The sequence below is a fragment of the Mesoplodon bidens genome (genome assembly GCF_964165515.1).
Source record: "Mesoplodon bidens genome assembly, contig: HAP1_SCAFFOLD_454, whole genome shotgun sequence".
NCBI lineage: Eukaryota > Metazoa > Chordata > Mammalia > Artiodactyla > Ziphiidae > Mesoplodon > Mesoplodon bidens.
The window spans coordinates 320,433-346,590 of NW_027671390.1; the positions used below are offsets into that span (position 1 = coordinate 320,433).

The following is a 26,158-nucleotide window of genomic DNA, read 5'->3' on the forward strand; positions in this document are numbered from 1 at the left end:
AGGCACTGCCCTTTTACTTTGGGGGAGGTTGAAAGTCCCTTCTTGGAAAGGAAAAATAAGTACTTTTAGAGCATTTAGAAAACCTAAAACCTGTGACTCAATTTTTTTAAGTGCAGAGTTAATTTTACCCATATGTGTTTTCTTAAAAATTGCAACCAGTCAAGATCAGTATCTTCAAGGGGTGCACCAGTTGTGATATTTGCTGACTTTACACTGTTCTGAAATTGAGGATACCTTACCTCTACTCAGTTAATGTTTATTTTTTTTAACTTTTAAAACTGTTTTAAGTAGGAGATCTTTTACTGGAGCCTGAGGATTGATAATGTTAACCACTGTGGCACTGCTCTGTTACCTCACATCAACCAAAGAATTGTGCAGGAGCTGATCACATACCCTGTGATTCCCCTCTCTCACCTGGTATTTAAAAATGCTTTCATAAAACCCATCAGGAAAGGGGGTTCAGGTGTTTTGAGCACTACCTGACCTGAACTCCCTGCCTGGCACCTGCAGTAAACGCTGCACTTTCCTTCGCCATAACCTGGTGTCAGTAGATTTGCTTTACTGCACATGGGAGAGCAGACCCACGTTTTTTCATCAACATATTTATATATATTATTATATATTGTAGGCAATGGAGATATTTTACTTCTTTCCTATTGTGCTGTTTTATTTTTTAACTGAGTTAACCATGAAAGTCAATTTTTGTTGATAGAGGAGAAAAGGTACAAATTAATTAGCTATAGTTAAAAATTTAAAGCTTTCAAAATGCTTGTTTTTTATAATGAGGTTTATTTAACAGAATTAGGAAATAATTCTGTATTTAAATGGTTCGATTGTGATTGTGGAACATGAAACTGGTAATCCACAGGACATATACTAAATTTTCACCCTTAGTGATACTATATTTGTACTGTCCATGTCAAGCTAAAATGTTGTTTTTCAACAACCTTTAGCAAACATATCTTAGTTTTATTATTCAGAGGGAATATAGGAGCTCAATTTGATATAGGGAACTTGAGCATTCCATCAACATGAATTTGAAGAATACACTAAGAATATCTTCTACATTACATTGGAGTAGTGAATTACTGGTAATTATTTAGGGAATTCTTTTGAAAAATATAGTCATCGGGGGCCAATAATTGAATTCTATGGAAATAGAGATAGATATTAATAAGAATGGAAAATTATATGTTCATTTTATATTGCCCATATCTTCATTTTATTTGTAGGTTTTGAAAGTTTGCAAGAGAAAGATATCAGAATTTATACTTCATTCAGCAGAATCCCTTGGACCAAATGATCACACACTCAGAATACATAAGTGGAGACATTACTGACTGTGGCCCAGGAGACAAGGACAAGACCTAGAAAAGACACAGTCAATAATGGAGGGAAAGAAAGATTGGAATAGACAGGCATTTCTCTTAATGAAAAATGTTAACAGTAGAATCCTTGAGGGAGAATCTTTGAAAACATTGGATTTCTATAACAATAAAAACTTGAGTCCCAAAGTACAATGAGAAATAACAATAATGAATAAATAGGATAAAGAAATTATATGTTAACTGGCATACATTCCAGGCGATGATCAGACTCCTGCAGAAACCAGGGCTTTCTGGCCTTTAATTCCCCTTGGGCAGAACTGCAGCGCCCCTGTCCCCAGCCTTCAGCCATCAACTCCAGGACTACAGAGGCAGAGTCCTGGTCCTCAAGTCAGGCTGCCTCACTGACTTGAATGCCCATGGAAAAGGGAACATTGATCCTGACCTGAGACACAGCCCTCAGATGTTTGTAAGCTGGAAAGTCTGCATCAGACTTCCTCCTTGCATCTCTCTAGGGTGAACTAGGGAAAACAAAACATCACAAAACCCTTTCCCACAGAAGTAGTCTGGGAAAAAACACATGACGATCTTGGCCTTGGTGCCAGGTGAGGCTGATATCACTAGAGCACACCTTCTCCTGGGTTTGGTACCAGAATCCAGGGCCCTGGTGGGAGGACCTGGGCTCTGCCCTGGGTTCCATGGACACAGACAAGCAAGTGTGATCTCAGCAACCTTCAAGGACCCAGATGTGAGAAAGAGGCAATGAAGACACGATGGCTGCTTCAGGGTGGCTTGGTGTCAGCCTAGAACAGCTGGACTTCATAAGGAATAACACACTGTGGAGGGAAATAATAAAGAATTTATAATAGGAGCAGAAAATAGTTTTATTTGAGCCAAGCTGAGGGCTATAATCTGGGAGGCAGCCCCTCAAAAGGCTCTAAGGAACTTCTCCACTGAAGCATGGTAGTCTTATGCTTTATCAGAGCAAAGAACATACATCAAACGTGACGGGGTCTATTCCTTAAAGATTTCAAAAGAGACAGATTGAGGACATATCTAGTGAGACAGCAGGACCCTGGCACGTGGGAAAGGAAGCTCATCTTCGAGAGGGTGTGAACATGGGCATCGTAAGAAGGGAGTCATTTATCCTTCTTTGTGAATCAGACATTTCTTTTCCTTAATGGTTAAAGCAGATGTGCTGTGTGTGTTTGACAGGCTCTTTCAGTTCACACAAAGTTTACACTGAACCATGTATAAGCCTAAATGACTTCCCCATACCTCATTAGGTGAAAAATTTCTCCCTCAACACTATAATTTGGGGCTTGACTAATCTTGGCGATAAACCAGACACATAATACCCTCAGCTCTCTAGGCCTCTCCACCTGCAGATCCTGCTGTGTCCTCCCCCCAGGGCACAGCACCACAAGAGGGTGTCAGGTGAGGGGTTTGGGACTCAGAGAATTGACTCCCGAAAGTGTTTCTGTTTTCCAAGATAAATAACAATACAGTTTGGATTCTAAAAATCTTCCAAATAAGTGAAAAAAAAAAGCTAGACCAACAGTGAATCACAGCGTTTTTCATAAGATAAATGAATGTTATATAATGAAAGAGTAAATAGAGCCCAGAGGCTTTAATATGTAAAATTAAAATGGAGTTCAGTAGTGTTTAAAACACATCCAAAGGTCATATTTATGAGCTGCACGTCCAGCTGTATTCCACAAGAATTTAGGCAAATGCATGAAAGATGAGTTATGAGTAAAGCACTATCCCCAAACTGTGGGTGTGGGGAAACTCATCCTAGCACTTTGTGCAGAACTAATACATTGCAACCATATCTGGTTTCAAAACTGATATTTTCTGCAACTAAAAAGGCAGAAAGAAGCTAAATAAGCTACCTATCCCCCCTTTGTCCTTCAGTTATTAATTACGACTCCTATTTCTTCCTCTCTTATCTATTTTTTAAATTCCAATTTCAAATGCCAAAATATTCAGCTATTATATATGTTATTGTTCTCTTAATTTAGTCTCTACACAGCCTGAAATTTCTTTTTAATTTCCCTATTATATAATTAGTTTTATATTCATCAATTATGTGATATTTCCAGCAGGTACTGAGCTTTTATGCCCCCAATGTATGCCCTTCCATACTTTAACGCACATAAATATACTTTATACTTTTACATCAATTTAAAAGGTAATCTATTGAGTGCAAATTCTGTCTTCAGCATTTTGTTGGGGTCAGCAGTGGGGAGTGAAAATGTAGAAGAAGGAAAAGACATGGCTTATTGTTCTCAAACGAAGTTACAGAGAAACCTCTGACTTCCTTATCAAAAGGAGGCCCATTTCTTTTTCAATGTCTTTTCTTTTTTTAAAAAAAATATTTATTTATTTATTTATTTATTTATGGCTGCATTGGGTTTTGGTTGCAGTGTGAGGGCTTCTCATTGTGGTGGCTCCTCTTGTTGCGCAGCACGGACTCTAGGCTCATGGGCTTCACTAGTTGCAATTTGCAGGCTCAGTAGTTGTGTCTCGCGGACTTAGTTGCTCCACGATATGTGGGATCTTCCTGGACCAGGGCTTGAACCCGTGTCCCCTGCACTGGCAGGCGGATTCTTAACCACTGTGCCACCAGGGAAGCCCTCAATGTCTTTTCCATTGACTTCAAATCTATCGGGCTTTAAAATGATTTGTGTGTGTGTGCTCATATTCTGAATGTCTCTCACAGCAGATTGTGAGTTCTGTGAAAGTGAGGCAGGAGATAGATGGGCCCCAGGGTAAGCAGCAGGAATTCATTCCCTCGGGGCAGAAACTACAAAATATCAATAACAGGGCAATCGAGAAAGGAGGCTGTGCCCTGCCCAGATAAGAGATAAAAGACTAGATGTTCCTCATTCTCGTAGTCAAGGAGACCTTCCCAGCCACACATGTGCAGAAGGGTTCCTTGGAGGTCAAAAAGGGAGAGGGCACCACCCCATAGTAAGTGATGTCAACTACCCATAGGCCTCTTCGCTAGAATCCATCTTGGCTAAGAGATGCACATGAACACGGGAGGACCCTGAGGTATACCAAATATGGACTCAGAACCAGGCAAAGCAAGATGATTGGTCAAAGGAAACCTGGAAGAAATTCCCCATAAAAGTGATTCAAACTACCAAGTGAGCGCAACTCTCTCTGAGCCCACCCATGTGTCTAGCCACATGTATTCTTTGTCCTCCTAATAAACACTTTACTTGTTTCACTACTTTCCATCTCTGTGGAAATTCATTTCTACACAGCAGACAGGCCAGGAACTTGTCACTGGCCACTAGTCCCTGGTGGTCTAGTGGCTAGGATTTAGTGCTTTCACCGCCCTGGCCTGACTTCAATCTCTGGCCAGGAACCAAAATCCTGCTTCAAGCAGCTGCAGGCTGAGGCCACCTGAGATGAAAACAGGGGCAATGTTTATCTTGTTTAAGATCATGTCTTGTCAAAAAACAAAATTCAACTGAATAAATTTGAAAATCTGATTGGCCTTATTTGATGCTTTACGAATTGGGCAGCATCTCATCTAGTAAATAGAAGGGCACTTTGAGAAGTTTTACAGAGTGGACGGTTTTTATAGAAAGGAGGGTGGGCAAGAAAGTCATTAGCAAAAGAAAAAAAGGTTATTTGGGACCAGTACTATCTTCTCTTTGTAGGGAAGGGAAGCCTTGAGTTTTATTTGCAGATTGCCTCTTCTTCTTGGGTTGGGGGAGATGGAGAGGGCCCCTGTGATAGATTACCACATTGGTGCCGACCAGAAAATTCCAGATTTCAGAATTAAGATAACATTTCTGGTGAAGGTCGAAATTGCAAGTAGGCTAGTTATTAAATACATGCGTGGTATCGTGGGCTTCAGCACAAATGAAACCATTTTGTGTCAGTGGTTTTCCTCCTTAATAGTCCCTAATTCAGAACTAGCAGAAACACAACAAAGATTTGTGAAAAAGGAAATGAGTGCCTAACTCAATTGGTCAACTGGTGTAAAGAATGTGGCATAAGAATAAAAAGATCGGGCTTCCCTGGTGGCACAGTGGTTGAGAGTCCGCCTGCCGATGCAGGGGACACGAGTTCGTGTCCTGGTCTGGGAAGATCCCACATGCCGCGGAGCAGCTGGGCCCGTGAGCCATGGCTGCTGAGCCTGCGCGTCCGGAGCCTGTGCTCCGCAACGGGAGAGGCCACAACAGTGAGAGGCCCACGTACAGCAAAAAAAAAAAAGAATAAAAAGATCTAGAGAGCAGATGAAAGAAGCTTTTGTTTATATTTTTAAAAGGAATGTCTTCTGTGTTTTCAAATTACTGCAAATCTAATCAGCAATGTTGATGTGACTCTTAAAAATGATGCTTTTTGAAAGGTTAGAGAAAGGAAAAACAAGAAAAAAATAAGGATGTTTGGCATTCTGGATGTTGGCTAAATGGCAATTTCATCACTAAGAACATATTTTATTCTATTGTCATGATATATGGGTAATATATGTAAAGATATATTTATATGTCATACATAATATATATTTCCTTTTAATCACCCCTATTGGGGTACAATTTACATACAACTAATAGCACTCATGTTAAGTGTATAGCACAGTTAGATAAATTTTGACAAATATGTACAGTTGTGTAATCACTACCACAATCATGATACAGAAAATTTCCATTACCCAGAAAGTTTCCTTAGGCTGCTTTGTGGTCAATCCTCACCTTCCTAAAAAAGTGATATGATGATTTGCTTTCAGTGACTATAGTTTTCCCATTCTCAAATTTCCATAAATAGAATCTAACAGTGTGTCTTTGGTTCCTGTTTTCTTTCACTCAGCATGTTTTGAGATTCATCCATGTTGTGTATATTAATATTTCATTCCCCTTTATTGCTGATGTGAATTACTCATTCACTTGATGATGAACATTTGAGCTGTTTACAGTTTGCAGCCTTAACCTTTATGAAACCATCGGGATTTCCATTAGAATTCTTTAATTTCTTACCCAATTCAACGGTATGATTTGAAAGTTATCAGAAACCTGCACTTGTCAGAAAGTCTTTAGTATGAATCTTCCTGAAGATGAAGCACTTTTGCAAAAGCATCTATGAATGATAAAAAGACTTAAAAAGACACAGTTAAAGAGCTGGTTAAAATGCATTGACAAAAAAAAATTTGTTTACTTCTGTAACATACAAATTTGACATATTCAAATTTTAGAAATTTTATGTAATTTCATATAACATAAGAATATCTATATTAATGATATTTAGTATAATCTAAATGGATAACCTAAGAAGGTTGGAGATACATTTATCTCTAATCAATTGACAGTGCCTCCCATAACATACCAAATCATCCTAATTAGTTTAATATCTCTCTTTGAGATGACTTAGGGGTCCTCTGAAACATCCCAAAGGTATCTAGAGGTCAAAATATCTTTCATTAGGATTCTATCCTTGAGAAGTTTATCCAAAATGTTAAAAAGTTTCAAGACACTTGGTCAAATAGGATTACAGATCACTGTGAAACAATGCTTATGCATTTAAGCAAAGTTACAATGAAAGATTTTAAAAGCAAGTACAGAAAGTTATAACAGATTATTTAAAAGGTAAAGAAAATTTACAATCTTAATCAAAAGCAAATCAATATTCCAAGAAAACTTTTTTCTCTTAACAGAGAGAGAAAAAAAATTTAAGTTTTTGTACCACTTTACTTTTAATCTTAAAATTCATTTACTCAATTAAATTCATTCTAATCTTAGTGAGTCCTGACAACACATAGAATTTCTTTCTAAAGATTACTTTTTCCCCAGAAATCTACAACTTTCTATATTCATATTAACTTGCCCTTTATTTTATTTCCTCTTTAGAAATAACCAGCTTTAAGACAAAATTACTTCCTTTTTCTTTAACAAAATAAATTCCTATTCTTCATACCTTCTTTTAATGAAAACACACATCCTATTACCCTGTATACGAAAATGTTCTCATTATTTCTAGTGGCTTTAATTACATATTTAATTAGAATTCTCAAGTCTTAAAAACCTAAATTCCTAGTGAAAATTAAGAAGTAAGCAATTATGAGCTGTTCTTTACATTAGCATTCTGTAGATTGGCAAATTTATAAATAAATGCTATTTATAATTTCTAAAAATATGTGCTTTCTTATGGAAAATGTCTCAATGTGACACCAAACATATTTATTAATAGTCTTAAATATCTTTACTTTCTCTGTAAAAGGAAGCCAATGTTTAGTAATTAATATTTCAGTATATTATTTTATTTGGAAAAGACCTCGATATTCAATGAATTCTCATCATTTAGCTTAATTTAGTTAAACTCTAAAATTTCAAGTTACTAAAACTTCCAGAAAAGCTATTTTTAAGTAGACATTCCTAAAACATAATTATTCCCAGAGTTCACCTAAAAACTCTTGTCTCATTTACTTCTATTTTATTCACTTGTTCTCAAAAATTATGTTTAGATTACCCAAGAAAACTCTATGAGACATTAGACCAAGTCAGCCATTATCCCAAATTTAATATTGAATATTTTTCAGATCACATGAATCTGAAATTCATTCAACTTAGTTTCTTTTATATTTCTGAGCATTTCTGTAGGTGCTTAATTTCCTTTAAGTCAATTAAATAGAGCTCATTTACAAACTAACTTTGATAATACCATCCAAAGGAAAAGAGATATATTTATAATGTACACATGGACATACATACATTCCAGACAAACAGAGATCTCACAGTTTTCCTGCCTGAGTTTAAAAAGGACTCTTCTCCCTTTTTTTCCCACCTCAGTCTCAGGAATTGGCGATGGTATAGACAAGAGTGAGTGAGATTACATTAGAGCCCAGGGTAGAACATTTACATTTCAAAGTCACAGGGAGAAAAATGTAAGTTCCTCCTAGTAAGATTTGTTTCCTTCTGGTCAGAATAGTGAAGAGGTACTTTTAACAAGCCAGCTTTTTCATATGCAAAAACAAGTTTGAGAATGTCAAAAAGTGCCCCATCTGGGGCATTATTCTCCAGAGCCTAAAGAATACTGTGACCACATGATTTTAGAAAAATATCACCTTCTCCTTTTCATGGGTATGAGCCCGTGAAACTAAGAGCTAAGAATTTCCCAATTCTGCAAAATACACCGTAGGGAATATAAGATGAAACAGAGCTCTGATTACCCCTTCTCAGTTGTTTATTGCTGGTAATCTTAAAATCTCAAACAAACAAACAAATGTTGTCTCTCAGGGTTTCAAACTCCTCAGCCCAAAAGGGAAAATCCCAACAAATGTTTAGCCACTGACAGACCCAAATGGCTAAGAGAATGAATACCCTGGTATTATCACACACAAGTTCCACTACTTACTAGAGAAATCTCAACCAGCAAAGCATGTGTCTTTTTCCCTTTACCACAGAAATCAAAAGTGCCATGGGCCAATGATGCCTGCTCAGTGGCAAGTGTTCAGGGCCATCTCTGAGACAAAGGTGCTCAAGCAGCTGCTGAGTAGTATCCATGAGCTGCCACTGGTCAGGGGCCAGTGTGCTATGGTTGAGATGCCCACTAGGGATGGTGGCCCCTTCATGGTTGCCCAAATTATTGCCAAACCAAACACAGATTCACTCACTCAATGCAGAGCAAAGCCAATCTACTGATACCAGTTGTGGTGAAGGAAAGTACAGTGTTTATTTGCAGGATGCGAAGCAAGGATAACAAGCAGCTAATGCTCAAAAGACCCAAACTCCCTGAAGACTTTTGGGCAAGTGTTTCTAAAGACAACATTAGGAGTGAGGGTCTCAGGGTGAATTATCAGTTCATGGACATTCTTTTGATTAGTCGGTGGAGAGGTGACAGGGTGATGTTTTGGGAACCTTAATCATCAGCCTTCTTGTTCCAACCAGTCTGGGACCTACATGCTTGTGATCAGCATGTAGTCAAATCCCCCATCAGGTGGAGAGCCTTAGTGTCTACAGAAAACGCTCAAGTGTCGTGGTCCATACGTGGGTTGGAAAAGCATTTCCAGACACAAGGCAGAACGTAAAGAAGATAAAATTTATTAGAGGAAAGTGTCTCTGCCAGAACAGCAGGCTGACTTCCTAGTAGTCTGGGGGAGTCGACCCCAAACATGTGCTATTGATCAGTTTTTATAGCCAGAAAACAAAGGAATGCTCCAAGTTGAAAATTTCATTTACTGATTGGTCGAGGCACATATACTTTCCTTTTATAGGGTGGCAGTGGGACAGGGAAGATGCCTTTTCTTATTTGGGACAGGTCTCATCGCCCAGCTGGGCTCAGGAATTTCATAACCATCACAACATGGTGGGGAGGGCAATTAAGGGTCTGATAAGGGGTGTAACGCTGACACTTTTTCAGAGAGGGTTGTCCTTTGTCCTTGAAGCACCATTGTCCTTGGAGCACCACATCAAGGATATGTGTCAGACTGTTATCTATATCCCTTGAGGAGAAAGGGATAGAGACAACACTGTTTTTCAATCTCTTGTTACTTTTCTTGCTTGACTGCTTTTCCTTTGTTTCTGAATTTGGTCAGTTCTATAATCATTAACTGCTCTTTGGAAATCAAGGGAGGCCTAGGAGACTAAAGCTTTTTTCTACAAACAAGAAGCAGGGAACACTGGGAGTCTGTCACTGGGAAGGCCCCACAGGATCCTACTCAGTTTCACAATCATGAATAAAGTTGTTTCTATGAACGTTCATGTACAAATTTTGTGTGGACATATTTTTCTCATTTAAATTCCTAGGGGGTGAAATTAGGGGGTTGTATTAATGCCAAACTGTTTTCCAAAGTAGTACATCATTTCACATTTTCTTCAGGAATGTATGAGACTTCTGGTTGTTCTCCATCCTTACTAACATTTGATGCTACCAATCTTTTTAATTTTAGTCATTCTAGTAGATGTGAAGTTATTTGCATTGTGGTTTTAATTTTTCTTTGATGACTAATAATGCTGAACATTTTAAAATGTTGCTTATTTACCATTCATGTGTCTTCTTTGGTTAAGTGTCTTATTAAATTTTTGGCCCAATTTAAATTAAATTGTTTGTCTACTAAGTAGTGTTTTAGTAAAAGCTGGAGAAGAAGCCAGTTTGGCTGGATTACAGAAAACAAGGGGGAGAGTGGTAGGAATGAGGCCAAGAGAGACATGGGAGAAGGGGAGAACAGATCAAAAAGGACTTTGAGGCCTTGGTGAGAACTTTGGATTTATTGTAATTAAATTGAATTCACTGGATGATTTTGAGTCTAGAGTGGCACAATCAGGCTTAAATTTTAAGGGACCACTTTGGCAGCTCTGTGAACAGGCCAGAGGAACGGGAGTAAACACAGGATAGACTAGGAGGTTATTGCAGCAGTCAGAAAGAGAGAAACTGGTTAGTTGCAGTTCTGAATGACCTTTCCCCTCACTCTTGTTCCTGACATTCCAAACTGCATAATTTCAGATGTGGAAGACTGAGAAATTTCCTGGATTTTCTCAACAGAATATTGACTTACTCAAGGCCTTTAAGTGGAACACACTCTACTGAGGGTTGAGAGACAGCTGACAATAGTGGCTTGCTTAGCTTAACTCCGTGGTTATGGTTGTTAGTTGTGGTTGCAATATTATGGTTGTGTGACTCTTTGGTTAGTATTCACTTTCTCCATCTTGGAATATACGTTTGATGAGGATGGAACAATGATCTCTGCTTTTAACTGTAGCCTCAGTTTGAGCACAGTGCCTGCCAATTAGCATTTAGTCAATGGGTTTTTTTGTAGGGGAGTGAATGTGTGTATGTGTGAGGGAGAGAGAGAAGAGGGGCAGAAACAGAGAGGGGGAAGAGACAGCCATAGGGACAGGGGAACAAGTCCATATTGCAAAAGAACAGGACAATATTTTCTGTGAGTAGAATGCTCAGAGCCTGTGTACTGTGTTCTTTTCTACTTTCTCAGGTTAGATTTATCACTTCATAAATTTTCTTTATCTTATCCAAAATGAATCTACATTTTTTTTTCTTATAAGTATAAAGAGAAAGATTTTTGGGGGGGGGGAAATTTTTAATGTCTCAGTACAATTCAAGTACCATACATGTCTCTTTCTATTATTTGTATATCTTGAAAATATACCAGCATTATTGTCTAACACAAAGGAGGCACTAAATAAAAGTTTTTCTTTGAAACATTGGTACTATAAATTATAAGAGACAGGAGCCATGTTTTCACAGCTCTGTTTCTTGAGCACCCAGCCCAACGGTATTGTGGAGATGGAATAACAATCACCATGAGCACAAGTCACTGCTGACAAAGGGACTTGCTTTCTCTCTAAACCATTTGACTTTGTTGGTGCCCAGGGCAGGATGCTCCAAAATATGCCTCAGTGGAATATTACTTTGAATTAAAGTTACTGAAGAAATGACTGATGCAAGAGAGACACACTGACCTTCCTATCTGTCTCCATGAAAGCAGGAAATTAATATCTCATGTGAATGGTGCCCTCCCTGTACCAGGAGGTAGAAAGACATCATTAGCACCAGAGATAGGGAATGCAGGGTCAAGAAGGCTGTATAAACCTTGTTACTTCTTTAACTCAAGAAGGTTGGCAGGGACATTTCTTCCTCCTCAACAGCTGACAAGACAACCAGGAGGCTGGCTAAACCCTGCTTCCCACCACAAGACTGCTGCAGCTGAGAGATCCTAGGACACATGACAAAGGCCAGCAGAAGGTAAAATGTCTTAGCTCCTCAACTTCCCAGGCCTGTAAGGTCTGGTGGGCGGGAAAGTGCTTAAGAGTCTCCTTTTCTCTCTCTCTCAATTTAGATTAGCAGAAGAAAATACTTATGGAGCAAGATCCTTGTGACATAGAAAATCTGGTTTTTGGAAATGAGTAATCTCGTCTCAGTTTTTCTTAATCCTTTCCTCCCAGAGATAGTCACTGTTTTTCTTTGTCTCTGTCTCCTGAGTCATGTTTCATAAGAAGAAAGAACCATAGGGCAGAATACAGGCATAGGCCCTATAAGCCTGCTGTTGGAGACAGCCTCACAGACTGGTGAGTTAACAGTTCTCTCCAGTCCAGTGCCTATTAAGACAAACTTTGCTGTCAGTCCTCTATATAAAAACTGGATGAGATTTTTCCTTCTGTATTTTTCTATGTCCTGAGAGTTTGGCTTTTTGTCCAGTGAGAATATTCTCTCTGGTCTCCACCATCTGGATGGTGTATTTACTGGGGTGCATCTGGTAACCAGTTGAATTGACTGGGGTTCTGAGACACAAAGTCATAAACAGCACACTCTAGTCTTGTTGTGCCAGCTGTCAGAGGAGTTTGTCCTAAGGGGACCCAGTCCATAAGGGGCCTTTGTTGTTTCAACCTTCATTACCTTGTAAGTGTTGGAAAAGTCCCATTCCAGCAGCATATGCCTGATGTCACAGATTAGGAGGTTTGGGATCAGAGGTGCCTCAAATTCCCAGGAGAGACCAGGGACACAGTTTGCATTATACCACCCTTACTGCCTGTGCAATGAAGGCCTTTGCTTTCTTAGATTATCCTTGGAAATGAATTTTCACATTATAGGGGCTATACCATCCGTGCCTTCTCCATCTGAAAGTATGCTTATTTCATCCATGGTAACGATTTATTCTAAGCCTGAAAAGTTACCTCTGGGTCGTTCCATAAAAAGCCTTACTGATTTGAGTCACTATTTGAAATTAATGAAAGGTCTTACTCCTCAATGGCCAGATGATGGATCCTTTAAATTTGCTGTATTTAAAAGATTACCTTTTTGAGAGCTCTCATCATAAACAGCTGTCATATTGGTATTTATGGAAGGATCAAATTGAAACGAAAAATAATGTATAACAGCTAGCCTCAGGGAATCGTTATTAAGATGAAATAAGAGAAATTAGACTTAAAATAAAGATCCAACGTGAATTCCCCTTTTTAAGAAAAATTTTAAAAATTGCCCCATCTCCTCAGCAATTCCTTAGGCCCTCCTACAAATACTTAGGAAAAGATCAGTTGGAAGCCAATATTCAAGAGCTAATAGAAACAATTATCTTTGTCTTCCAAATCTCTACAAAACCAGAAATGCAACTTAGGAACAAGTCAAGGCCCATTTATCTTCACCAACCCTGAAACCTATTCCTCTCAAATTCTTGTAGGTATTATAAAAGTTGAGGATAATTGGAGCAAAATTGTCCTGTACTTAAGAAGAAAAAGTTTTTAAAATAATAATTACCCTGAGACTTATGATAATAGAAAAATATACTCCAAAACTCACAGCAGAAAATTTACATTTTTTTCTCTGTCCCTTAAAGTTATAAATCTTACCATGTCTTTGAAATGTAAACACAGCCACATTGCCTGAGACTGAGCCCAGATTATCTCAATTGTTAGAACCTGAAACTAAAATTTAAAGAAAAAAAAAGAAAGAAGTGTTTTTTTTAAACAAAAACCACCAAAAAAACCCTCTCTTGCTCCAACTCTAAATCACAGTCTCCTTAAAATTGTTTATCAAGGGCAAGTACACTTAAAGGGCAAGAAGACTTAAAAGTCTTCTCCATAACTAATAAAAGACTGTAGCTATCTGAGTGAGTAAACTTAATTTATTCCAACAAGCAATCTAAAAATTCTCAAAAATATAACAAAAACGAATACAAATATTTTTCAAATTCACATGATCTTGGATAATTTTTGGTAAGTAAAATCTAGTTCAGGTTTAATGGTTTAATTAATACAGACATATCTTAAGAGTTATCAGCATTAAGTATAATAGCTTTATGCTATGTAGTTTTACTAAAAGTCAAATAAGCTCATGTTATCTCTTTTACAAAATTTCTCAGAAAACAGTAATAATAATAATAATTTAAGATGATGGCTAACACTACTTTAACATCTTATGAAATTGTCATGAGTAATCTGAGTGATTGTTAAGAACAAATTAATTAAATAGACATAAGATAAGAATTCTTTTAGGTAAACTTTTTTTAGCAATAATTGTTTTTGCTATGTCAACTTAAATAGTTTTCTAAATGTCTTTGATAAATTGTACCCTTAGAGTTTTGCTAAGTTAAATTAAATGAATTGAATGTCTAGATCATTTCCAACTAAGACAAAATACTGAAATATTAATTGCTGCACGAGTCTAAGTTTACCTACCTTTGACCTCTTATTACACACTAAATATGTTTGGTTCTATTAGTAAACCTGTCTTGTGCTTCATTAAAAGCTTGTACTATGAAGTAGAATATGTTTCTAGAAATTATGAAATGTATTTATAAGTTTGCCAAGCCACAAAATACTTACACAGTTAATAATTTTTAACTTTATCTTTACAAAAAAATTAAAGCTTTGAAGGATTAAGAATTGTAAATAATATATGTGGTTAAAGCTACTAGGAATTATAAGGAAATTAGAATATGTTTTGGGGTAAGAAAAACTGTAAACTATGGAGATGTTTTTGTTCATGTAAAAACTTTGTTAAGTGATTTTTGTCCTAAAGCTGGTAACTTCTAAATGGGAAAGAGAAGAAGGGACAAATCAAAATGGGCAGAGAAAGTTGTAAGAGGTTTGTTAAAAAGGAATCTTTAGAAAGGAATTTTATGTGTAGTCAGGTCTAAGATTGGAATGAATTTAATAAAGTGATTGAGTTTTAATATCCAAAGTAAGCTGGTAGAAAATTAAAATTTGTTTTTTCTCTCTTTTTGCAAAATTTTCTTAATTATTGGTCTGCTCTTAATGAGAAATTGTAAACAAAGACTTTTTTTTTTACATTTAATGTAATCTGTCTAGCAAAACAAATATTGTACATTTTGTCTTGATGAGTCTTTGATAATTTTGAAGAAAAACTGAGTGCTTTCAATATTAAAAGAGCTAAGTCTTTTTATACTATTTAACTATCTGTATTTACATGTGAATCTTTGTCACTTTGATTAAATTGATAACTAAATATTAATTCACAGTGACATATGATCATATTTGACAAAGTGTTTTAAAACATTTTTATTTTTGAAAAAGTAGATTTTCCCCTAAGTCAAATTCTAAATGAAGTCTTATGGACCTGGAAATAATGTTCAGGTTTTCCAGAGGCCCCTTGGAACACCCTCAAAGATTTGTTTTATCTTATTAGAAAAGAGAGCTATGAAACTCATTAGGCTTATTTGGTATGTTACTTACATGGGAAGCATTGCTAAATAAATGATCATCAACTCTAGGTTATATCATAAGGGTGAATGTTATTAATATAAATGTTCTCAAAAGTATATGAAATTCCTAAAATTGGATATGTCCTAGTATAATGTTATCAGTCATAATTCTAGTTATTATCTTAAATGTTTTGTGTCACAGAGATAAATTTTCTTGTCAATTCCATTAGAATGAATCCAATTTTTAGTAATGGCTATTTGTCTTTTATTACTTAGACAATGGTTTTACTCAGATGCTTTTACAAAAGCTTCCTGAAAATGTGTTTCATGTTCAGAGAAATTCATGGAAAAGGATCTAACAAGTATTCTAGAACACAAGTTTCTGATGAATTTCAAATCATTACACTGAACTGAGTAAGAATTTACAAAACCCTAATGGAGAAATTGACGGTTTCATAAAACTTCTAACAAAAGATCAAACAAAACAAGAATTAATTCCATGGGACTAAGTAAACTGAAGAAGATGGTTATAATATTTTATGATTTTAAAAATAAATTTATTTAGTTTATTTATTTTTGGCTGCATTGGGTCTTTGTTGCTGTGTGTGGGCTTTCTCTAGTTGCAGCGAATGGCAGCTACTCTTCGTTGTGGTGCGTGGGCTTCTCATTGCAGTGGCTTCTCTTGTTGTAGAGCATGGGCTCTAGGTGCATGGGCTTCAGTAGTTGTGGCTCGTGGGCTTTAGTAGTTGTGGCTCATGGGCTCTAGAATACAGGCTCAGTAGTTGTGGCACGTGGGCTTAGTTGCTCTGCGGCATGTGGGATCTTCCTGGACCAGGGTTTGAACCCATGTCCCCTGCACTGGCAGGCAGATTCTTAAACACTGTGCCACCAGGAAAGCCCCATTTTATGATTTTTTTTCATGTTACGCGGGCCTCTCATTGTTGTGGCCTCTCCCGTTGTGGAGTACAGGCTCCGGACACGCAGGCTCAGCAGCCATGGTTCACAGGCCCAGCCGCTCCACGGCATGTGGGATCCTCCCAGACCGGGGCATGAACCCGTGTCCTCTGCATCACAGGCAGACTCTCAACCACTGCACCACCAGGGAAGCCCTATGATTTTTAAATTTGAAACATTGCTGGTTTTATTTTTTTTAAGTTTTCTTTCTCCAAATGTAGGAAAATTTGTTTTTCTCTCTTAAGCTTAGAGCAGTTTGGTAAATTATACCCTTGTAAGCAAAATTGAATCATTTGTCTTTTTCTCCCTACCCGATTCCTCCAGAATTCAGAAGCTTTCAGTGAACATTCTTGTTTTCTTGGCAATATAGTTATTTGCATAATTTCAATAAGAATCTGTTCTCCTTATAATAGCACACAATTGCAAACATTGATTATATTACTAAAGTTCTGCCTAGAATGTCATATTTGAGAGAGATATACATAAACTTAGGTTTGACCAAACAGCTTTAAGAAACTAAGGTTGACTTCATGGAGCCAATAAAGCCCCTTGGGAAAATAGTGTGGTACCTTGCTTAGAGTTCGCAGCAGCCTTACTAGTTGAGTGAGGAAGGTCACTTCCTGCCAAATGCAAGAACCTCAGAATATTTGGGGGACATTGAGGAGAAGAATTCACCCAAATCTATAGATGTCAAATGATTGGCTTGGCTTCTTAGCCTCAAGGGACTATTAAAAGTTTAATCTGGAGATTCCTTATAAAAAGTTCCAGCAAAGCAGATTTAAAAGAGCCTATATGGGAGATTTCCCTCTAACCCTGGAGATATTCTGCAGAGACAGTGGTTGACCAGAGGTAAAGCCTGAAGTCCTTCATGAATTTCAATCAAAATTGAACTTTAAGAAGCCAGGACTCCTCACAGTGACATTCAGGAGAGAGGGTAGAGACAAAGATGTCAGAGTAGAAGGACGTGAGCTCACCTCCTCTCATGAAACCACCCAAATCACAACGAACTGCTGAACAACCATCAACAAAAAAGACTTGAACATACAAAAAAGACACTCTACATCCAAAGACAAAGAAGAAACTACAACTAGATAGTAGGAGGGGTGCTTTCATGATATAATCAAATCTCATACCTGCTGGGTGGGTGACCCAGAAAGTGGAAAATAATCATCATATCACAGAGGTTCTCCCACAGGAGTGAGAGCTCTGAGACCCACGTGAGGCTCCTCAGCCTGGGGACATGGCAATGAGAGGAGGAGATCCCAGAGCATTTGATCTTGAAGGCCAGTGGGACTTGAGGGCAGTAGCTCCACAGGATTGGGGGAAAGAGACTCCACTTTTGGAGGGTGCACACAAGGTTTCATGTGTACTGGGACCCAGGGCAAAGCAGTAACTCCATAAAAGCCTGGGTCAGACCTACCTGAGGGTCTTGGAGGGTCTCCTGGGGAGGAAGAAGTTGGTTTTGGCTCACTGTGGGGGCAAGGACACTGGTGGCAGAGTACCCAGGGAATATTTTTTGGTGTGAGCTCTCCTGGAGGTCACCATTTGGGCACTGAGACCTGGCCCCACCCAATAGCCTGCAGTCTCCATTCTGGGATGCCTCAGGGCAAACAACCAACAGGGTGGGAACACAGACCCTCCCATGAGCAGACAGGCTGCCTAAAGTTATTCTGATCCCACAGCCACCTCTAAACAACACTTGACACAACCCTGCCCACCAGAGGGAGAAGACCCAGCTCCACCCACCAGTGGGCAGGCACCAGTCCCTACCACCAGGAAGACTGCACAAGCTCCTGGACCAACCTCACCCATCAGGGGGCAGGCACCAGAAGTGAGAGGAGCCATGATCCTGCAGCCTGAGGAAAGGAGGCTACAAACACGGAAGGCAGAGAAATGTGTTCCAGATGAAGGAACATCATCAAACTCCAGAAGAACAACTAAGTGAAGTGGAGATAGACAATCTTCCTGAAAAAGAATTCAGAGTAATGATAGTAAAGATGATACAAGTAACTGGAAAAAGAATGGAGGCACAGACCAAGAACATAGATGAAATTTTTAACAAAGAGCTAGAAGTTTTAAAAAACAGAGATAAACAATAACTGAAATGAAAAATACTCTACAAGTAATCAATAGCAGAATAAATGAGGCAGAAGAATAAATAAGTGAGCTGGTAGACAGATTGGTGAAAATCACTGCTTTGGAACCGAATAAAGAAAAAACATGAAAACAAATGAGGACAGTCTAAGAGACCTCTGGGACAACATTAAATGTGCCAACATTCACATTATAGGGGTCCCAGAAGGAGAAGAGAGAGACAGAGGGGCTGAAAAAATATTTGAAGAGATAATAGCCAAAAACTTCCCTAACATGGAAAAGGAACAGTCACTCAAGTCCAGGAAGCACAGAGAGTCAAATACAGGACAAACCCAAAGAGGAACATGCCAACACACATGAATCAAATTGACAAAAATTAAAGACAAAGAAAACATTAAAAGCAACAAGAGAAAAACAACAAATAGCATACAAGGAAACCCTAGTAAGGTTATCAGCTGATTTTTTTCAGCAGAAACTCTGCAGGCCAGAAGGGAGTGGCCCAATATATTTACAGTGATGAAAGGCAAAAACCTATGACCAAAAATACTCTACCCAGCAAGGCTCTTATTCAGACCTGACAGAGAAATCAAAAGCTTTATAGACAAACAAAAGCTAAGAGAATTCAGCACCATCAAACCAGCTTTACAACAAATGCTAAAGGAAATTCTCTAGATGAAAAAGAAAATGCCACAACTAGAAAAAAAGACAATTATGAATGGGAAAGCTCACCATTAAAGGCAAACATACAGTAAAGGTAGGAAATCATCCACTCACAAATATGATATCAAAACAAGCAATCATGAGAAGAGGAGAGTACAAATGCAGGATATTGGAAATGCATTTGAAATTAAGAGGCCAGCAACTTAAAACAACTTTTCGTATATATATATACACTCTGCTATATCAAAATCTCATGGGAAATGCAAACCAGAAATCGACAATAGATACACAAAGAAAAAGCAACCCAAATGCAACACTAAAGATGGTCATCAAACCACAAGGGAAGAGAACAAAAGAGGAAGGGAAGAAAAAAGAGCTACAAAAACAAACCCAAAACAATGAACAAAATGACAATAAGAACATACATATTGATAATTACATTAAAAGTAAATAGACTAAATGCTCCAACCAAAAGACATAGACTGGCTGAATAGATACAAAAGCAAGAACCATATATATGCTGCCTACTAGAAACTCACTTTAGATCTAGACACCCACACAGACTGAAAGTGAGAGGGTAAAAGAAAGGTATTCCATACAAATGGAAATCAAAGGAAAGCCAGAGTAGCAATAGTCATATCAGACAAAATAGACTCTAAAATAAAGACTGTAACAAGGACCAAGAAGGACACTGCATAACGATCAATGAATCAATCCAAGAAGAAGATACAACAATTGTAAATATATATTCACCCAACATAGGAACGCCTCAATATATAAGGCAAATGCTAATAGCCATAAAAGGAGAAATTGACAGTAACACAATAGTATTGGGGGATGTTAACACCCCACTTTCATCAATGGACAGATCATCCAGACAGAAAATCAATATGAAAACACAGGCCTTGAATGACACATTAGGCCAGAAGGACTTAATTGATATTTAGAGAGCATTCCATCTGAAAGCAGCAGAATACACACTCTCCTCAAGTGCACACGAAACATTCTCCAGGATAGATCACACACTGGGCCACAAAGTGAGCCTTGGTAAATTTAAGAAAATTGAAATCATATGAAGCACCTATTCCAAACACAATGCTATGAGATTAGAAATCAACTACAAGAAAAAAACTGTAAAAAACACAAATACATGGAGGCTAAACAATATGCTATAAGCAACAAATGTATCACTGAAGAAATCAAAGCAAAAATTAAAAAATACCTACAAATGAAAACAAAAACATGAAGATCCAAAACCTATGGGATGCAGTAGAAGCATTTCTAAGAGGGAAGTTTATAGTGATAAAATCTTACCTCAGGAAACAAGAAAAATCTTAAATAAACAACCTAACCTTATACGTAAAGCAACTAGACAAAGGAGAACAAACAAAACCCAAATTTAGTAGAAAGAGAAATCATACAGATCAGAGCAGAGATAAATGAGAGAAAAAACAGTACAAAAGATCAATGAAACTAGAAGCTGGTTCTTTGAAAAGATAAACAAAATTGATAAACCATTAGCCAGCATCATCAAGAAAAAAATGGGGAGAGCTCAAAGCAATAAAATTAGAAATACAAAAGAGATTACAATGGACACCACAGATATACAAAAGCTCATAAGAGACTACTACAAGAAACTATATGCCTGTAAAATGCACAACCTAGAAGAAATGGACAATTTCTTAGAAAGGTACAACCTTCGAAGACTGAACCAGGAAGAAATAGAAAATATGAACAGACAAATCACAAGTCCTGAAATTGAAACTGTGATTAAGAAACTCCAACAGGGCATCCCTGGTGGTACAGTGGTTGAGAGTCCGCCTGCTGATGCAGGGGACGAGGGTTCGTGCCCCGGTCCGGGAGGATCCCACATGCCGCGGAGCGGCTGGGCCTGTGAGCCATGGCCGCTAGGCCTGCGCGTCCGGAGCCTGTGCTCCACAACGGGAGAGGCCACAACAGTGAGAGGCCCGCGTACCACAAAAAAAAAAAAAAAAAGAAACTCCAACAGGGCATCCCTGGTGGTGCAGTTGTTAAGAAACCACCTGCCAAGGCAGGGGACACAGGTTCGAACCCTGGTCCAGGAAGATCCCACATGTCACAGAGCAACTAAGCCCGTGGGTCACAACTACTAAGCCTGCTCTCTAGAGCCCATGAACCACAGTTGCTGAGCCTGCATGCCACAACTACTGAAGCTCACGTGCCTAGATCCCATGCTCTGCAACAAGAGAAGCCACCGCAATGAGTAGCCCATGCACCACAATGAAGAGTAGCCCCTGCTTGCCACAACTAAAAAAAGAAAGCCTACATACAGCAACAAACACCCAATGAAGCCAAAAATAAAATAAATAAATAAATTTATTTAAAAAAATTATTAAAATTTATTTAAAAAAAAAGAAACTCCCAACAAACAAAAGTCCAAGATCAGATGGCTTCACAGGTGAATTCTATCAAGCCTTTAGAGAACAGTAAACACCTGTTCTTCTGAAACTATTCCATAAAATTTCAGAAGAAGAAACATTCCCAAACTCATCCTATGAGGCCATAATCACCCTGATACCAAAACCAAACAAAGGTACTACAAAAAAAGAAAAAATAAGTCAATATCACTGATGAGCATAGACTCAAAACTCATTTACAAAATACTAGCAAAGTGCATCAAACAACACATTAAAAGGCTCAGACACCATGATCAAGTGGGATTTATCCCAAGGATGCAAGGATTTTTCACTATCCACATATCAATCAGTGTGATACACCACATCAATGAATTCAGTAAAGTCACAGAATACAAAATTAATACACAGAAATCTCTTTCATTCCTATACACTAAAAACAAAAGATCAGAAAGAGAAATTAGGGAAGGAATCCCATTAACCATCACATCAAAAAGAATAAATACCTATAAATAAATCTACCTAAGGAGACAAAAGACCTGTACTCTGAAAACTCTAAGATGCTGATGAAAGAAATCGAAAGTGACACAAACAGATGGAGAGATATACCATGTGCTTGGATTGGAAGAATCAATACTGTCAAAATGACTATACTACTTAAGGCAATCTACAGATTCAATGCAATCCCTATTAAATTACCAGTGGAATTTTTTTTTTTTTTTAGATTTTTTTCATGTGGACCATTTTTAAAGTCTTTATTGAATTTGTTACAATATTGCTTCTGTTTTATGTTTCGGTTTTTGTTTTTTTGTGTGTTTTTTTGGTTGCATGGCATGTGGGATCCCAACTCCCTGACCAGGGATCGAACCTGCATCCTCCTCATTGGAAGGTGAAGTCCCAACCACCGGACCACCAGGGAAGCCCCCACCAATGGCATTTTTCACAGAACTAGAACAGAAAATTTTAAAATGTGTATAGAAACACAAACCCCCAAATAGCCAAAGCATACTATGAAAGCAAAATGGAGCTGGAGGAATCAGGCTCACTGTCTTCAGACTATATTACAAAGCTACAGTAATCAGTATGGTACTTGCACAAAAACAGAAATATAGATCAATGGAACACAATAGAAAGCCCAGAAATAAACCCACACAACTATGGTCAATTAATCTATGACAAAGGAGGCAGGAATATACAATGGAGAAAAGACAGTCTCTTCCATAAGTGGTGCTGGGAAAACTGGACAGCTACATTTAAAAAGTGAAATTAGAACAATTTTCTAACATCACAGACAAAAATAAACTCAAAATGCATTAAAGACCTAAATGTAAGACTGGATATTATAAAACTCTTAGAGGAAAATCCAGGCAGAACACTCTTTCACAGCAGCAATATCTTTTTGGATCCACCTCCTAGAGGAAAGAAAACAAAAACTAAAATAAACCAATGGGACCTAATCAAACTTCAAAGCTTTTGCACAGCAAAGGAAACCATAAACAAAACAAAAAGACAACCTACAGAATGGGAGAAAATACTTGCAAATGACGAGACTGACAATGGAATAATCTCCAAAGTATACAAATAGCTCATGCAGCTCAATATCAAAAAAGCAAACAACCCAATCAAAAAATGGACAGAAGATCTAAATAGACATTTCTCCAAAGAAGACATACTGATGGGCAAAAAGCACATGATAATCTGCTCAACATCGCTAATTATTAGAGAAATGCAAATCAACACTACAATGAGGTATCACCTCACACCAGTCAGAGTAACCGTCATCAAAAAGTCTACAAACTGTAGACTACAAAAATGTTGGAGAGGGTGTGGAGAAAAGGAGTCCCCCTGCACTGTTGGTGGGAATGTAAATTGGTTCAACCACTATGGAGAATATTATGGGATTCCTTAAAAAACTAAAAATAGAAGTACCATATGATCCAGCAATCCTACCCTTAGGCATGTATCTGGAGGAAATTGTACTTCCAAAAGATACATGCACCCCAGTGTTCAGTGCAGCACTATTCACAATAACCAGGATATGAAAGCAATTTAAATGTCCATTGACAGATGGATGGATAAAGAAGATGTGGTACATATATACAATGGAATATTACTCAGCCATAAAAATGAGTGAAGTAATGCCATTTGCAGTAACATGAATTGATGTAGAGATTATCATACTAAGTGAAGTAATTCAGAGAAAGACAAATATCATATGATATCACTTATCTGTGGAATCTGAAAAAATGATACAAATGAACTTAATTACAAAAGAGAAACAGACTCACAGACTTAAAAAACAAACTTATGGTTACTAAAGGGAAAAGGTATGGGGAGGGATAAATTAGGAGTTTGGATTCACATATACACACTACTATATATAAAATAGATAATCAACAAGACCCTACTGTATAGCAACGGGAACTCTACTCACTATTCTGTAATAACCTATATGGCAAAAGAATCTGAAAATGAATGGATATATGTATATGTATAACTGAATCATTTTGCTGTACACCTGAAACTAATTCAACATTGTAAATCAACTATACTTCAATATAAAATAAAAATTAAATTAAAAAAAGAGATTAAAAAAAGAAGTGTCTTCCAATGCAAGGATCAGATCAAAGAACATGAATGGAATATTCCTACTGGGACGATTAGGAGGATAACACATCCTTGGTAGGTGCAGAGCCTGTTCACTTATCCTCTGACTTTCCTTGTTCCCTTTCTCCACTACATCCTATTAAGCAGATAAAAACTTTGAGAAAGCTGCCTCTTCCTTCACCAATGCCAAGAAGGACAAACTCAAAGAGCCATTTTCTGTCTGTCTTCCTCTGATGTTGCTTCTTCATGTTTGAGCTATTGGGAGGAGAGAGAGGCAATAAATTCTCTTAATAAAAGCAAAAAATAAAAATAAATATAAGCCTATATGGTCAGTCACAATCCTTGCTATACTTATATAAATAAGACCAAGTTTATTGAATCTAGAATTATTTTGCAAACAAATTTGTCTTAATTTGGCTATCTTTGATAGAAATGAGGGTGATTTTAGAGAGAAAAATTAGCTTTCGATAGAAACCAAAATACGTATTGTGGATATTAGATTCTAGTGCTATTAATTTTCCTTGAAGTTTTGTTAATTACCTGAAAACTGGACTGTGTCCTGAATTTTTCTAGTTTCCTCCACTACCTGACTACAACTCTCCAAACTAGTGTTTCCAAATTTTCTCCCACCCTTTTAACTTGGAATCATTGAAACTAAAACTGCCTTTTTTTCTGAAGTCCTGCATTCTGAAGGTAGATATCTTAATATAAACTTCAGAGAAATCTCCACAGCAGCTCATGTTTAGACAGTCTTCTTCGTTCCTGTTGCTATATGGACCACTCAGAAAGTTTACCTGAACATCTGATGGACATTCAAACTACAAAAGATGCTTTAACCCTGACATTTAGAGATCTTCTCAACTGTCTACCCTCAGAACTCAAAAACTGGTATGAAATTTGCCTCCATTAGTAACCATTGTTTTTTTGTCTCCATAGCAATGCCTCTTATTCAATACCTGATTGCTTGTACAGTAAGCTTAACTTCTACTTGGAAATACTGCTTTGGAAGAGAAAATTAAGGTAAAATGATCATATGGATGGACTCTAATCCAATATGACTTGTATCTTTATAAGGGGGGAATACTAGAACACAGACATGCACAGACTGAGGGGCAACCATGTGAGGACACAGCGAGAAGGTAGCCATCAAAGGAGAGAGACCTCAAAGAAACTAAACTTGATACTTTGATCTTGGACTTCTAGCCTCTAGAGCTATGAGAAAATATATTTTTGTTGTTTAAGCCACCTAGTAGCCAGTGTGGTATTTTGTTATGGAAGCCCTAGCAAACAAATACAATCACTATTAGGGAAAAAAAAATCATGTGCTTTGTTATTCCAGTAGAATGATTTTAACACTGGTTACTTCTTACCTTGAGATTATAAAAGACAGTGATAAACATTACTGTAGAGTATATATGAGTTGTGTCCTATGAAACAAAGGTAGTTAACAAACACCTCTCAGCTGTAGATGATGCCATGTGTTCATCTGATCAGCAAGAGGACATGAGTGGAAGGGAGAACCTTTTCTGCTTCAGACAAGCAACTTCCTGGGTTACCCTGAGTATGACAAAGAGGGCCATTGCTTGGGGACCAGGTCTCCAAGCAGTCACAACAGGCCTCAGGAAACCACAAGAAAATTGTGAAGGAAGAATATTACTAGCCAGGCCCATATGAATCTTTTCCTCCCATCACTGTTCTTTTGTGAAAAATTCTTCCAAATACACATTTTTGTCCCAAAATATCATGTTGGACACTCGCTACTAGGAGCAAATTTTTCTAGCATCTCTGTTGGATGAATTTTCACACTTGCAAAATCACTCAGAAAAGAGTTCATCCTCCCAACACCTCCCCTGCACCAGTGTCCCTCTAAACAGCATCTGACCACAATATGAAGGAACTTACCTCCCAGGTAAACAGGTGCTTGAATGTGATTTAATTATCTCTGCATCCTCTCCCTGGTCTCCCCGTGAAATCTAGTCACCTGTTTGCATTAAAGC

The 26,158-nt window shown here is 37.7% G+C and overlaps 1 long non-coding RNA gene across 1 annotated transcript; it reads left to right on the forward strand.

The window, feature by feature from the left end:
* The first annotated feature begins 11,625 nt into the window (after positions 1–11,625).
* LOC308611478 lies at positions 11,626–25,194 on the forward strand. The gene is made up of 2 exons (XR_014014912.1): positions 11,626–12,038; positions 25,098–25,194. It is a non-coding gene; the product is annotated as an uncharacterized lncRNA (long non-coding RNA).
* The last annotated feature ends 964 nt before the right edge of the window (positions 25,195–26,158 follow it).